Source organism: Uranotaenia lowii, chromosome 1 (genome assembly GCF_029784155.1).
Source record: "Uranotaenia lowii strain MFRU-FL chromosome 1, ASM2978415v1, whole genome shotgun sequence".
Classification (NCBI taxonomy): Eukaryota; Metazoa; Arthropoda; class Insecta; order Diptera; family Culicidae; genus Uranotaenia; species Uranotaenia lowii.
In genome coordinates, this window is record NC_073691.1 from 106,486,752 (window position 1) to 106,500,073 (window position 13,322).

At 36.5% G+C, this 13,322-nt stretch overlaps 2 long non-coding RNA genes across 3 annotated transcripts; both read left to right on the plus strand.

Annotated features, from left to right (window-relative positions):
• Positions 1 to 10,192: 10,192 nt before the first annotated feature.
• LOC129750055 (uncharacterized) lies at positions 10,193 to 10,843 on the plus strand. 2 transcript variants are annotated; one of them, XR_008738277.1, is made up of 3 exons: positions 10,193 to 10,443; positions 10,502 to 10,621; positions 10,685 to 10,843. It is a non-coding gene; the product is annotated as an uncharacterized LOC129750055 (long non-coding RNA). The 2 variants fall into 2 exon arrangements; XR_008738287.1 differs by having other exon boundaries at positions 10,196 to 10,443; positions 10,505 to 10,621.
• Positions 10,844 to 11,277: 434 nt separating this feature from the next.
• LOC129738581 (uncharacterized) lies at positions 11,278 to 12,163 on the plus strand. The gene is made up of 4 exons (XR_008735576.1): positions 11,278 to 11,399; positions 11,467 to 11,605; positions 11,674 to 11,810; positions 11,975 to 12,163. It is a non-coding gene; the product is annotated as an uncharacterized LOC129738581 (long non-coding RNA).
• Positions 12,164 to 13,322: the final 1,159 nt, after the last annotated feature.

Sequence of the window (13,322 nt, forward strand, 5' to 3'; positions counted from 1 at the left end):
CAATTTTTTTTTTGCTGGAAACCAGCAAAATTTTGCTGGTTTTTGTCCCGCTGACTTTCCAGCAATTTCAATTGCTGAAAAAAACAGCAAACGTTAATGCTGGTTTCCAGCAATTCAAATTGCTGGAAAATCAGCAATCCAGATTGCTGGAAACCAGCTATTTCTTTCAACACAACCAGCAGTATATAGTATGAAATTTATATTTCAATTCAAAATTAAAGTTTAATATTGGCTGTGCATATAATAAGCAATAAAAACAATTTCCCATTTTCAATAAGGGATTAGTCTATTTTCCAAAAAAAAAATTTTTTTTTCACAACTTTCTAACATCGGCTCTGGGGTGGCCGCTTTGTGCCAAAATGTTGATCATCCGCCACCTGTAAAAATAGTTTTGATTAGCATCTTCTATGGAATATCTACCTGTACAATAAAAACTTACCCTTGACTTGATGCCTGGTTGCTAGAATATAGAGGAAAATAAAATAATTATATTAATTTAACCTAAATTCGTAAAATAGAATCTCACCTTACTTCAGCGTACGAAACAAAAACAAACTCCAAATTGACAACTCGATTGCTGATTTTCCAGCAAACAAGATCAATTGCTGGAAAGTCCAGCAATTTGAAAACCGATTGCTGATTTTTCAGCAAAAATGACAAGCACATAACCGAATGCTGGAAAATCCAGCAATTCGAAAACCGATTGCTGGTTTCCAGCAAAAATTTGGATTGCTGAACGTTTCCAGCAATTTTTTTTGCTGGAAATCGAGGCAAAAATTTACAGTGTAAGATGCACCGGGGATAGTACGAAAAATTTTAAGTGCGTATTAGTCCGTTTTTCTCCGAAAAGAACTAATGATAAAAGGAAATTTTCTTCCTGAAAATGTTATTGAAGCATCAATAAACAATTTAAAGAAGAAAGTTAGTCTTTTAAGTGTCATAGTTTGTGCTTGCCCGGTGTACAATGCTTTAAAATCTTGCCTTTCTAAGACTGTTTGGACGGTTCGGGTTTTTAAAGCGCTTGATTAATTTGAAAACCTTTCCAACATAACAACTTACTTTGATTTTATATAAATTCAATCAATTTTGAATCAAAAATTGGTGTGCTGCTACAGAACCAGATAAACAAAGTATCTGTGTATAAAGACATTTTGCGCGTTTTCCTCAATTTATTCACACTTACCTTTTTAAATTGTACGGTTGTGGTGAAGTTACTTTGGGTCACATATAATAATATTGCTTTATGTATTTTTGTCTCATACTTTTCTAATAAGCTGTGCAATATTGCAATGCCCGATTAAATTATACATATGAGGTGATATGAAAAAAGCAATTGCTTTTGCTAAACTAAATCGAGCAGTCGAGCAGTCGCTTAAAGTAATTGCTTCGGTTGATATGAATAAAGTTTTTTTTGACAGCTGTTTTCTCTGTCATGAGCTTTTACTTTTAGAACAAGCTAATTTGGTATGAATAAAGCCCAAATCTGAAGTAATCGCTCGACAAATCTCCTAGCAATTGCTTTATTTTCTAAGCATGCTCGGTAGCAGACTTTTCCAATAAAAAATTCTTTAGCAATGTCATGAATTTATTAAATTAGCAATATTACACTTCAATACAATTCAAAAAGGCATTTTCAACATGGATAAAGAAAAGTCGGAGTGATAATCCAGCTTTTTTTCATATTCCTGTCGTTGTATGAAATGATTCGTCTAAGATGAAACTAAACGAATCAATCAGTAAATATTCTAAATTAAAAATTCCGGCTAGAGTGGAAGAAGTCCCAACCGGCTTGAAGTTGGAAGAAAATTGTAATAATTTAAAACATAATTCAGACTTCCATATTTATATGATTTTTTTATAATTCTGAGATTAAAAAAAAAAAATTAAATTAAGATGCGCGCCTATTGTCTATTTTTTATACATCGAATTATCCCGATCCGAATACGTGTGGGAGAGCTATGATAAATGTTAAAGTTAGGCCATTTGTCGTTTGACTATATTCGAATATGTATTCATTTTTCTTTAAACATCAACATACGAGCACGCAATAACCAAAAACTTTCCGGTCGTTCTTACACCCACCATCCGCACCGTCGACTTCATGGCTATTTTAGCCGGACTTTTAAATTTTCTGATCGTCTTTTTTCATTTAACTTTAGAAAACTTCAGATTCTGCTGGTTGGATAGCTCTATTTTTCGAAGCAAAAGCTATGTTCTAAAGCCTAGTCCACACTAGGAGACGGTTCGTCTCGAGACGGTCTCAGCGTCTCCCATTTTCTTCGGGAGACGCTGAGACCGTCTCAGGTTTCCAACAACAACAACAGACAACAAAGTTCGTCTCATAACAAAAATCGCAGTTCATGTTGCCTAGTGTGGACTAGGCTTAAGACTTTAGTACACATCCGCTAAGCAAATGTTTATTCATACCAAACTAAGCAAATGCTTTGGGCTTTTGCTTTGCTTGATTTCGAGCTAAGTAAAAGCTGCCGAAGCAATTGCTAAACCTTATTCATACCACTAATGGTCTATTCATAAAAAGTTGATGTAGCTGTAAGTTAAAGAAAAAGCTTTACTTATTTTTCGACATTTTTATCAGTTAAAACTTAATAACCTTCCCTCAATCAATTTACTAGTTCAAGGTTATCTTATGAATTATATGAAACCCTTACCTTGAACGTTTGAAAGGTCGGTAGAAAAGTTGTCTTAGACCTTTTTGTTACTAATATAAATTTCCTTACACCAACATTAACCGGGTAATTAAAACTTCGCATTGTATCATCCACTAGTTATACCTTATTTTAACCCCACAAAATGCACTAAAATACTAATTTAAATAAGAATGACTTGAAATCTATCTTTCGATAGCAAAAATTACGAATGCTTTGACTGAAAATCCCGTGGACGCGGGTGGGGGCTCATTTATATCTGCACCTCTATATAAATGAGTTTACCTTGTCGTATGAGAAATCTATATTCTGATAGTAAAATATCACAATGTAACTCTCATAAGTACCAACGGATCACTATATGAGCTTTAGTGAAACGGAAAACAACGGTGCTGGTTCCACGGCTTTAAACCAACGCCCACCCATAAGCTCAATGGTCCAATCAGCAATGATTGTTTGACCTGTTTATTATTCTACGTGATGAACCTTTTTAATGATATTATATATTTCAGGACAATACAAGATTCTATTCCTACAGAGACGGATTTGTAAACCATCTACCAAGAAATTGAAGCACTTGTAACATGAAACTGTAGGTAAACCGGTATCAAAATTGTACCCCTCAAGTAAGTTATTTTGTTTTTCTTGCTCTCCATCAAGATCGGCTTCATTTAATTAAAAGGCCCAGGTTATATACAGATTATTGATTTTTTCTGCTAATGATGTTGTTCGTTTCAGATACACACTTTTACACATCGTAACAAAAAAACTCAGCCCACAGTGGCTATGATTTGTCTGTTACATTACGCAACACAGCATTACACATCGTAACAACAAAACTCAGCCCACAGTGGCTATTATTGTATGTTACATTACACATCACAGCATTACACATCGTAACAACAAACCTCAGTCCACAGTGGCTATTATTTGTCTGTTACATTACACAACACAGCTTAGACATCGTAACAACAAAACTCAGCTCACAGTGGCTATTATTTGTCTGTTACATCACACAACACAGCATCAGACATCGCAACAACAAAACTCAGCCCACAGTGGCTATTATTTGTCTGTTACATCACACAACACAGCATTAGACATCGTAACAACAAAACTCAGCCCACAGTGGTTATTATTTGTCTGTTACATTACACAACACAGCATTACACATTGTAACAACCAAACTCAGCCCACAGTGGCAATTATTTGTCTGTTACATTACGCAACACAGCATTACACATCGTAACAACAAAACTCAGCCCACAGTGGCTATTATTATTTGTTACATTACACAACACAGCATTAGACATCGTAACAACAAAACTCAGCCCACAGTGGCTATTATTTGTCTGTTACATCACACAACACAGCATCAGACATCGTAACAACAAAACTCAGCCCACAGTGGCTATTATTTGTCTGTTACATCACACAACACAGCATCAGACATCGTAACAACAAAACTCAGCCCACAGTGGTTATTATTTGTCTGTTACATTACACAACACAGCATTACACATCGTAACAACAAAACTCAGCCCACAGTGGCTATTATTTGTCTGTTACATTACGCAACGGAGCATTACACATCGTAACAACAAAACTCAGCCCACAGTGGCTATTATTGTATGTTACATTACACATCACAGCATTACACATCGTAACAACAAACCTCAGTCCACAGTGGCTATTATTTGTCTGTTACATTACACAACACAGCATTAGACATCGTAACAACAAAACTCAGCCCACAGTGGCTATTATTTGTCTGTTACATTACACATCACAGCATTACACATCGTAACAACAAACCTCAGCCTACAGTGGCTATTATTTGTCTGTTTTATTACACATCACAGCGTTACACATCGTAATAACAAAACTCAGCCCACAGTGGCTATTATTTGTCTGTTACATTACACAACACAGCATTACACATCGTAACAACAAACCTCAGCCCACAGTGGCTATTATTGTTTGTTAGATTACACATCACAGCATTAGACATCGTAACAACAAACCTCAGCCCACAGTGGCCCCTATTTGTCTGTTAAATTACACAACACAGCATTACACATCGTATCAACAAAACTCAGCCCATAGTGGCTATTATTTGTCTGTTACATCACACAACACAGCATCAGACATCGTAACAACAAAACTCAGCCCACAGTGGCTATTATTTGTCTGTTACATTACACAACACAGCATTACACATCGTAACAACAAACCTCTGTCCACAGTGACTATTATTGTATGTTACATTACACATCACAGCATTACACATCGTAACAACAAACCTCAGCCTACAGTGGCTATTATTTGTCTGTTTTATTACACATCACAGCGTAACACATCGTAACAACAAAACTCAGCCCACAGTGGCTATTATTTGTCTGTTACATTACACAACACAGCATTACACATCGTAACAACAAACCTCAGCCCACAGTGGCTATTATTGTTTGTTACATTACACATCACAGCATTAGACATCGTAACAACAAACCTCAGCCCACAGTGGCCCCTATTTGTCTGTTAAATTACACAACACAGCATTACACATCGTAACAACAAAACTCAGCCCATAGTGGCTATTATTTGTCTGTTACATCACACAACACAGCATTACATATCGTAACAACAAACCTCAGCCCACAGTGGCTATTATTTGTCTGTTACATCACACAACACAGCATTACACATCGTAACAACAAAACTCAGCCCACAGTGGCTATTATTTGTCTGTTACATCACACAACACAGCATTACACATCGTAACAACAAACCTCAGCCCACAGTGGCTATTATTTGTCTGTTAAATTACACAACACAGCATTAGACATCATGACTACAAAACTCAGCCCATAGTGGCTCTTATTGTTTGTTACATTACACAACACAGCATTACACATCGTAACAACAAACCTCAGCCCACAGTGGCTATTATTGTTTGTTACATTACACATCACAGCATTAGACATCGTAACAACAAACCTCAGCCCACAGTGGCCCCTTCACACAAAAAAAAAGCATAGTAAAATTACTAGATCCGTGGTTTAAATGAACAACACGCAACCATATTTTTGAGTCAATAATGTTTTGGTCTTGATATTACCATGCACATAGTAATTTTACTTTGTGTTAGTTTTGGCTGCGCGTAGTAAATTCGACTGCGTTTTAGTAAAACTGTCAATGAAACGATGCATTGTTTTACTTTGTACCTACACTGCAAAAAATCCACATATTGGGGATATGTGTTAGCCTTATAGATTTTTGCAATGTGATTCCCATTTGAAAATAACGTGTCCACACATATAGAATACAAAATTATGACTTTTATATGCGTCACATAAAAGTAAAATCCCACACATAAATATTATAAGCCTACATTTCACTCAAACATCTGCCTACATCTTGGCGTTTACGTGCATGCCTACTTGAAGACGTTTTATTTTGTCCGAATTGGTTTTCGGAGGGAAATAAAAAAAAAGTAAGATTATGGTTCGAAACGTTTTTGAACTTTTTATTTTAAATGAAAATAAATATAAAAATTCTAAGCCTTATACTTACATGTCTCGCGTTCGTATTCCATTGGCACAGAAACGCGAATTCCGCACCGAAAAATCAGCAGCTAAAACGATTGTTCCAGTCGAATGGAAAAATATCGACGGCTTCGATCAACACTAGGCCGACGTCCTTGCCTCAGTAGTCAGGGCTTGGTTTCCTGTGGGGGAGATTAGAAGAGATCAATAATCGATGTTTTTTTATAATAGAGTAATACTTACCCAATTGAAATGTTTGAAATGACACTTAAAAGGGCACACCAACTTTTTCTTCAGGGTGGCCATTTTGAAAACACGGAAATTTTCAAAGACGAAAATCATAGAATGTATGAGTCAATATCATAAACTTTATGTTATGGATATACAATTTATGTGTGACATATGATGATAATATGAAGTATATGAAATATATGCGTAGAGCAGTTTTGAAGACCTTATGTGTGAGGAAACATACATTCAAAGGGTGGATTTTTTGCAGTGTAGTAAAATTGATATGTTTCATGATGAAACTAGTATGTGTTATGATAAAGATTAGTATGCGTGAGGAGCTTGATTTAAAAAGTAAAATTACTATGTATATTTGTTTGTTTATTTGCATGCATGCGTTAAAACATTATTTAAAACATTAAAATTCACACTTCCGACACACGTCGGTCAATGTCAGTGTGTTCTCTCGATGATCTGGAAAGAATTTCAAAGTTATGAAACTTGAAAGCAGCTCAAAATTTGTTTGTTTACTCACGGGTTTGATGATTGATGATTCTTCATTAGTACAAACAACAAGAATGTTTACCATGGTAAAATTATCATACGCACTTATGTTTTTGAGTCAATAATGTTTTGTTCTCAAAAGTACCATGTGCGTAGTATTTTGTTGATATGAATTGGTGCCACAATGTCTAAATTACTATGCGGACGCTAGTTGTAATAGAAATTATGATGAAATCATCATGACCATACAGTTTTGATCGGGTACCCACTCGTGTACACACGCGATCTTTAAAGCTGAAAGTTTTATCGTTCAAAGTATTGAAAAGTAGGCTGAAAATTGCTCTCCTTGACAGCATTTTGTTGAAGATATCAATAACCGATCGATTATATTCGCGACAAAGCTAATTATTTAGTTTCATTCGAGAAATCTGTGAAACAATTTGTTACGGATAGAAAAGCAGCGGCTAGACCAGCCAAGGCAAGGTACTCAAGAGTACGGAACCTCAGGGCCGGCTGGCTACTGGGTAACCAAGGACTTTTACGGATAAAATACAGAAATTGGAAATTTCATGTTAATTGTGATTTTTATTAACGTTTTCTTGTGGCGTGTTGTCTGTGTGTATAAAACAATGTTCTGTGTCTTGTGTGGCGTGTAATTGTTTAACTAACCGTGATTGTGCTGCTGGTGGTCTTGCGTCGCGACGTCGTGGTTCCAGAATTCCAGTTCCGGAAGCAGGAGGGCCGTCAATGTATTGGCGTATTGACGGGGTGCCGAAACCGTCGGCGCCAGCGGGCGTTGCTGGACTCGGTCGTTGCAGGCGTCTTCCTTCTTTGGCTTTTAATCGGCCTGCCCACGAGAGTGCCCCGTATCCGGACAGGCCGAGAAGGGAAGTCCTCCTTGATAATTAGGGATCCGCAGAACCCGAGGACGAAGATGATGATCCTATTACGATTAGGCGCGAGATCACAAGGATCTGCGGGCCGAGCCGTGGGGAAGCCAACCGGCGTTTCCGGGCGAATTCCTTGGAACTTCACAACACTAAACGGGGACTAGACTTCACACACGGACGCCTGATATAGAAGAGACTCGAAAAACGGAAGCAAGCTTCCTTTTCGGCTTTTTCATTTCATTTTCCAAATATTCCTCCTTTCCTCCTCTGTTAGTTGACAGCAGCCAGCAGTAAAATGTAGCCTACTGTGGTGCTATCTTGGTGTCAGACTCAACAAGGAACATGAATTTTCTAGAGCTAAACATTCAAAACTACAAAAGAAGACAAAAATCAAACGATTTGTAACCAACCGGTTACACTATCCACCACTCCAATGAAAAAATGTGAAAATACGAAGTGTTTTGCATTTTTTTGTTTCCCGAACAATCCTTCGCATTTATCGAATAGTGGCAGACAGATTACTTTTAAAACGACAAAGCATAATTTAATTTTTTATTTTTGCAATGCATCTTAAGGGCTAAACATGCATAAAATAATATATAAAACAAACTTTAATTCAACGTGCACTGAAAATTAAAATTATTTTAAGACTATGGTGAATAAATAAATAAATAAATAAATGATAAACAGGCCAAATTATAAATAAACGTGCACGAATCATTAAAAGTATCTTACAACTAGAGAATAATAAATTAACATGAATATCACAGGTCATATTTGAAAACGCACATTAAATAAAAATTCAAACGTGGTAATAAATAACACACAACAGGTTAAATTCATTTAAACGTGCATCACAAATATAATCTAAAACTATTCACTTAACTTATATCACTATTGTAATTACATGCACAATCAAGCTTTCAATTTTCACTTTATTTGTTTCACCAAAATCAACATAATTTTAATTCAACAAGCACTAGTTAAAAAAAAACACTTTAAAATAAACTTAAATACTTATCACTATGTTGCGCAACACTTAAACGATCGATCGTACTACCCGCATAAACCAGTATTATACAATAACGATTTCCATTATCTTCTTCCTAAGACACACGAAAGATTAGCCTTATAGTTTTGGATTATTAATGTACGATTAAGGTAGTCTTTTTTCCATGACATGGAATCGTTTGGACGCACTTTACGTTACAGCGAACGGGTCGTTAAGTAGAGTAACCATTCATTTTTTTTGCTTTTTTCTACTCGTTCTAAAACGGTTTGATCATTCGTGTTATCTTTATCTAATGATCCTCTCATAAAAATGTAACGATAGAGCATGTCGTCACCCAGTAATGGAAAGATTCAAATCCAATTTGGGATTTTGTTAATTTTATAAATTGCAATCGGATTTCCGGGAAAAATTAATAAAGGTTTAATGTACTTTTATTCATTTTATTTCATATAAAGTTTATTATTCCTCTAAAATAAATAATCAAAAAACAAACCTTCCGCGGATGTTTGCAGGAAGCTTCCGGATGTTCCATCGCTGCGGCACTTAGGAATTTCAGCCTGCTGCTGCAACACTGCCTAACCGTTCTTAATGCGCTGCTGCTACAGTGGTCGGCGGGTAGTGATGCTTTTCCTTGCATTGGTTCCTATCTCCGGAAGAAAAAGTCTTTTTCGGATTTTTCCTCCAGCCTGTTTCTGAGAATAAAAAAAAGACAATTTCAGTTTCCCACTATGAATACAAAAAAGTATTTTACTTACCCTCATATTTCCTTGTATTACTCTTCGAAGCCTTCGTCTTCCGGTTCCAGTTTCGTAACTGCACGAGTCTCATAATAAAATTTTCCCGACCTCATCCGGGAGAAACTTTTTTTACGAAGTTCGACCACGCGTGTTGATGTGACAGCGAAAAAGTGTGTGCGTGTTGCTAAAATACTCAATTAATTCGGAAGACCATTAATTGTATCTTTCTAAAATAGTTCTCTATGATTTGATTGCGTTGCAAAATTAATCATTTTGTTCCTAAGAATATTCATCATATCTTTCGGGAATAATATTTTATCCATTCAAGCAAAGGCACATTTAGCCAAGATGCAAAATCGAACGTTACTATTAATGTAATCAGAATAGAATGATACGGAGGATTCAGCGTACAGTATTGGCTCATGCGGGTAATTAATAAACATTACAACAATAATTTTGCAAAATTACACTACCCTATTTACAACACAAATACATACAGTACCCTATTTGTGAATTACACCCAAAATAATTTAGAAATTTTTTCTACGGGATTTTTCACGTAAATGAAGATTTTGTTGCATCAAATCGATTCTATGTGATTTTGTCATAACTTGTTTCCTTCCACATAGACGATCCATGAAATTCACGTAAAGTCTATGTTGATGATTTGAAATCCGTTTTGAGCTTTTTTAACGATCGTGTAGCTCGCGATTCTTATAAGAAGAAAAACGACCCACGGCTGCAGCACTGGGCCATTCCGAAGTCTTTGTTTACTTGTGTCACCACAAACTGTTTCGTTAATCGGAACATTCTAAATCGGGATGGATTGGACCGTAAAGGCCGTAATTTATCTCACAGGTAATTTAAATACAGATTAAGTTATTGCTCACATTACAGCTGTATTTAACCCAACCAGCAGCAGTATGCAGTCAAGATGCCTTCCACAATCCTGCAGCGGCTGGAGGACCAAGGCATTCAGGGCTTTCCATGGGAGGTCGGAGGTGGCAAAACTGGTGATCCTTAGATGCGTCTACCGGTAAGTTAAGGTTGCAGGAGGCAAAATCATTATCAATTTTAACTTTTTACTATAACCTTACAGGCACAGCAAAACAATTGCTTCGATTTAGCAGCAGCAGTGGAAACGGATTCAATATGGCAACTTGCAGTCTCTGGTGAAATATTCCGCGACCAGTACCTCGTAACAACAACGACCCATGCCTCGGTCACAGAAAGACGTTATTTTATTTTATCATTATAGTGAGTATAAATAAATAAATAAATAAATAATTTTACGTAAATTTATGGTTGATATTTTATTAAAATTGATTTTCGAAATAAAAAATAGTATGAATAAGTGAAAGAAACAATACAACTGATTTAAACAACACCTCAACACTAAATTTATTTCACGTAACTTCCACCTTCCAACCAAATCGCAACGATCTTAAATTCACGTAAATTTTAGATGACATTCATGAAGCACCAATTCTTATTAGGGGCGCGTTCACATGTTTTAATCGTAGAAGCTACGTGAAAATCTATTGGATAAAAATTATGTAGTTTTTCACGTAGCCGCTACGTGCAGATTATTTTGGGTGTAGATCACTTTCAAAATGATCCTCACTAGCGGGCAAATTGCTGGCGGGCAATATCATGATGATGATCATGAACATGACAGATCAACAGGCGTCATATCGAACTGTCACTACATACCGATGCGTGTTATTGTTTACTCCAATTAATGTTGAAACCGTGCAATTATTCTACAGAATTTACGACCACGGATTTTCGCAGCCTTGCATCGATATGTTAAGGTATGTTTTCATAAACATTAGGACGTGTTAGGGTTTTATTTATTTATATATTTTATTTTCTTTCCAGGTTGACGATCGTCGTACAATTTTGGGAATGGTTGGTTGCTGCAAAATGTCTTCTTTTTGAATTAAAAGAGACATGCAGCGAACCGGAAAATGATCCCGAAACACCATATTAAAAACCTTTGCGGCGAAAGATAAAATAGGTGAGTACATGAAACAAGTAATTACCATCATTGAATGGTTAGAGTGATTCTTCTTTCTTCATTTTTAGAGCTAGCCAATGCTCGGTGGGCAATCCCCTCGCGAACACACCGCAAATCGAAGCACCATGGAAGAGCCACAACGGGTTTCCTCTTCCATCGTCGGCGGTTGCCTGTGCCGCTATGGATTCCAAGATTAATTTTTGAGGTCAGTACCAATTGGTTGAACATTTTTTTTTTTTGTGTAACTCAAACACCCCACCTTTGACGACTAGCAAAGTTCTTGCAACTCTAGTCTATTGCGTGGGTGTGTTGATATTTATGTTGGACATTGTTAATGAATTTATATCTCTTCATTCTTTTTTTTTCTAGGTTCATTACTGAGACGGGTGACCAGATTTAGATAGGTTCGTCCATTCTCTTCTGCTCCCATGGATACAAAATTGCACCAGGAAAGCCGTCCGAATAACCAATCCATCTAAGCCTAGCCATCCGTGATCAATAAATAAACTTGAAGAATTAAAAAGAACAAACAGATAAATTGAATAAATAACAACAAAGTTTACGAAACATGTATATCACAGTGTCTTTCCTTATTCCTAAATCACAGGTCCAATTTTCAGCCGTTTTTAATATTCCGAATTTGATAATTGATATAATTGATTGATAATTTTATGATTTCTTTCTGACTTTTGCATATTTGAATTGTTCTATTAGAGGATTTAAACGAGCATCTACCAGACACAGACGGATGTACTAGAATCGTAATCCGCTTTACGATTGTTCGGAGGATTATGTTTCCAGTAGCATCCGTTTATTTCAGATCCAGATACAGAACCGGGTTGGCGAAGTTTTGATGCGGTTCCGATTGATGCCAAAGATTGAGAACAGGAATCGGGACTTGAATTTATGGTAATTGAATCATAATTTGAAAACACTGATTTAGGTTCATCATTTAATTGTTCATGTTGCCGGTACTCGCAAGTACCAATGATCGGTAAGTATCTCGTCTCTGCATCCTTCAACAAGATCTGAAGACCGTGCTGCAAAGCGTGCATGAGCTTCCGAGTACTTACCAAATCCTTCGGCGCTAGCTTTCCCTGAGCATTCAGGTTACTCAATGAAGTCAGCGATGATTTCAAATCTGCGGCTAGCATTTGAACTGGATAATTAGGATGCGATGAACTAACCGGACACGGAATTTCCATTAACCCATCGCAATCAGAATCGTCAGCGTCGTAGTCCACTGATTGAAACACCACTGGCTCATATTTCACTTTGAATCTCTTCCGCTTAACCATGTTTGTTTTGATTAAGCGGACTGGTTAGTAGTGACAGCTTTTATATGCTACAAAGAAAACAGGTGTGGGTTAAAAGTGTTGCCATAATATTCGATTAAAAAAAACATGTTAAAATAAAATTATGCTCTGCTACAACATTAAAACTCAACATAGATTTTATCTAAGGACGCGAACAACCAAAACCATCGAATTCTTCAGTGGGAAAAATGGTTTTGAAAAACTATTAAGGTCCTTCTTCTGGTCGAGACCTTTACCAAACGCAAAACATCATATCAAGCACATTTTTACACTAAATTGATGGGTGTACGGCGACAGCCATTCGTGGATCGCACGAATCCCTGCCACCTCCCGTCAGAAAAAATCCTTAGATTTTTGTATTCTACGCGGTCGTCTCTTGGTTACCTTTCGCGGACTTTTAG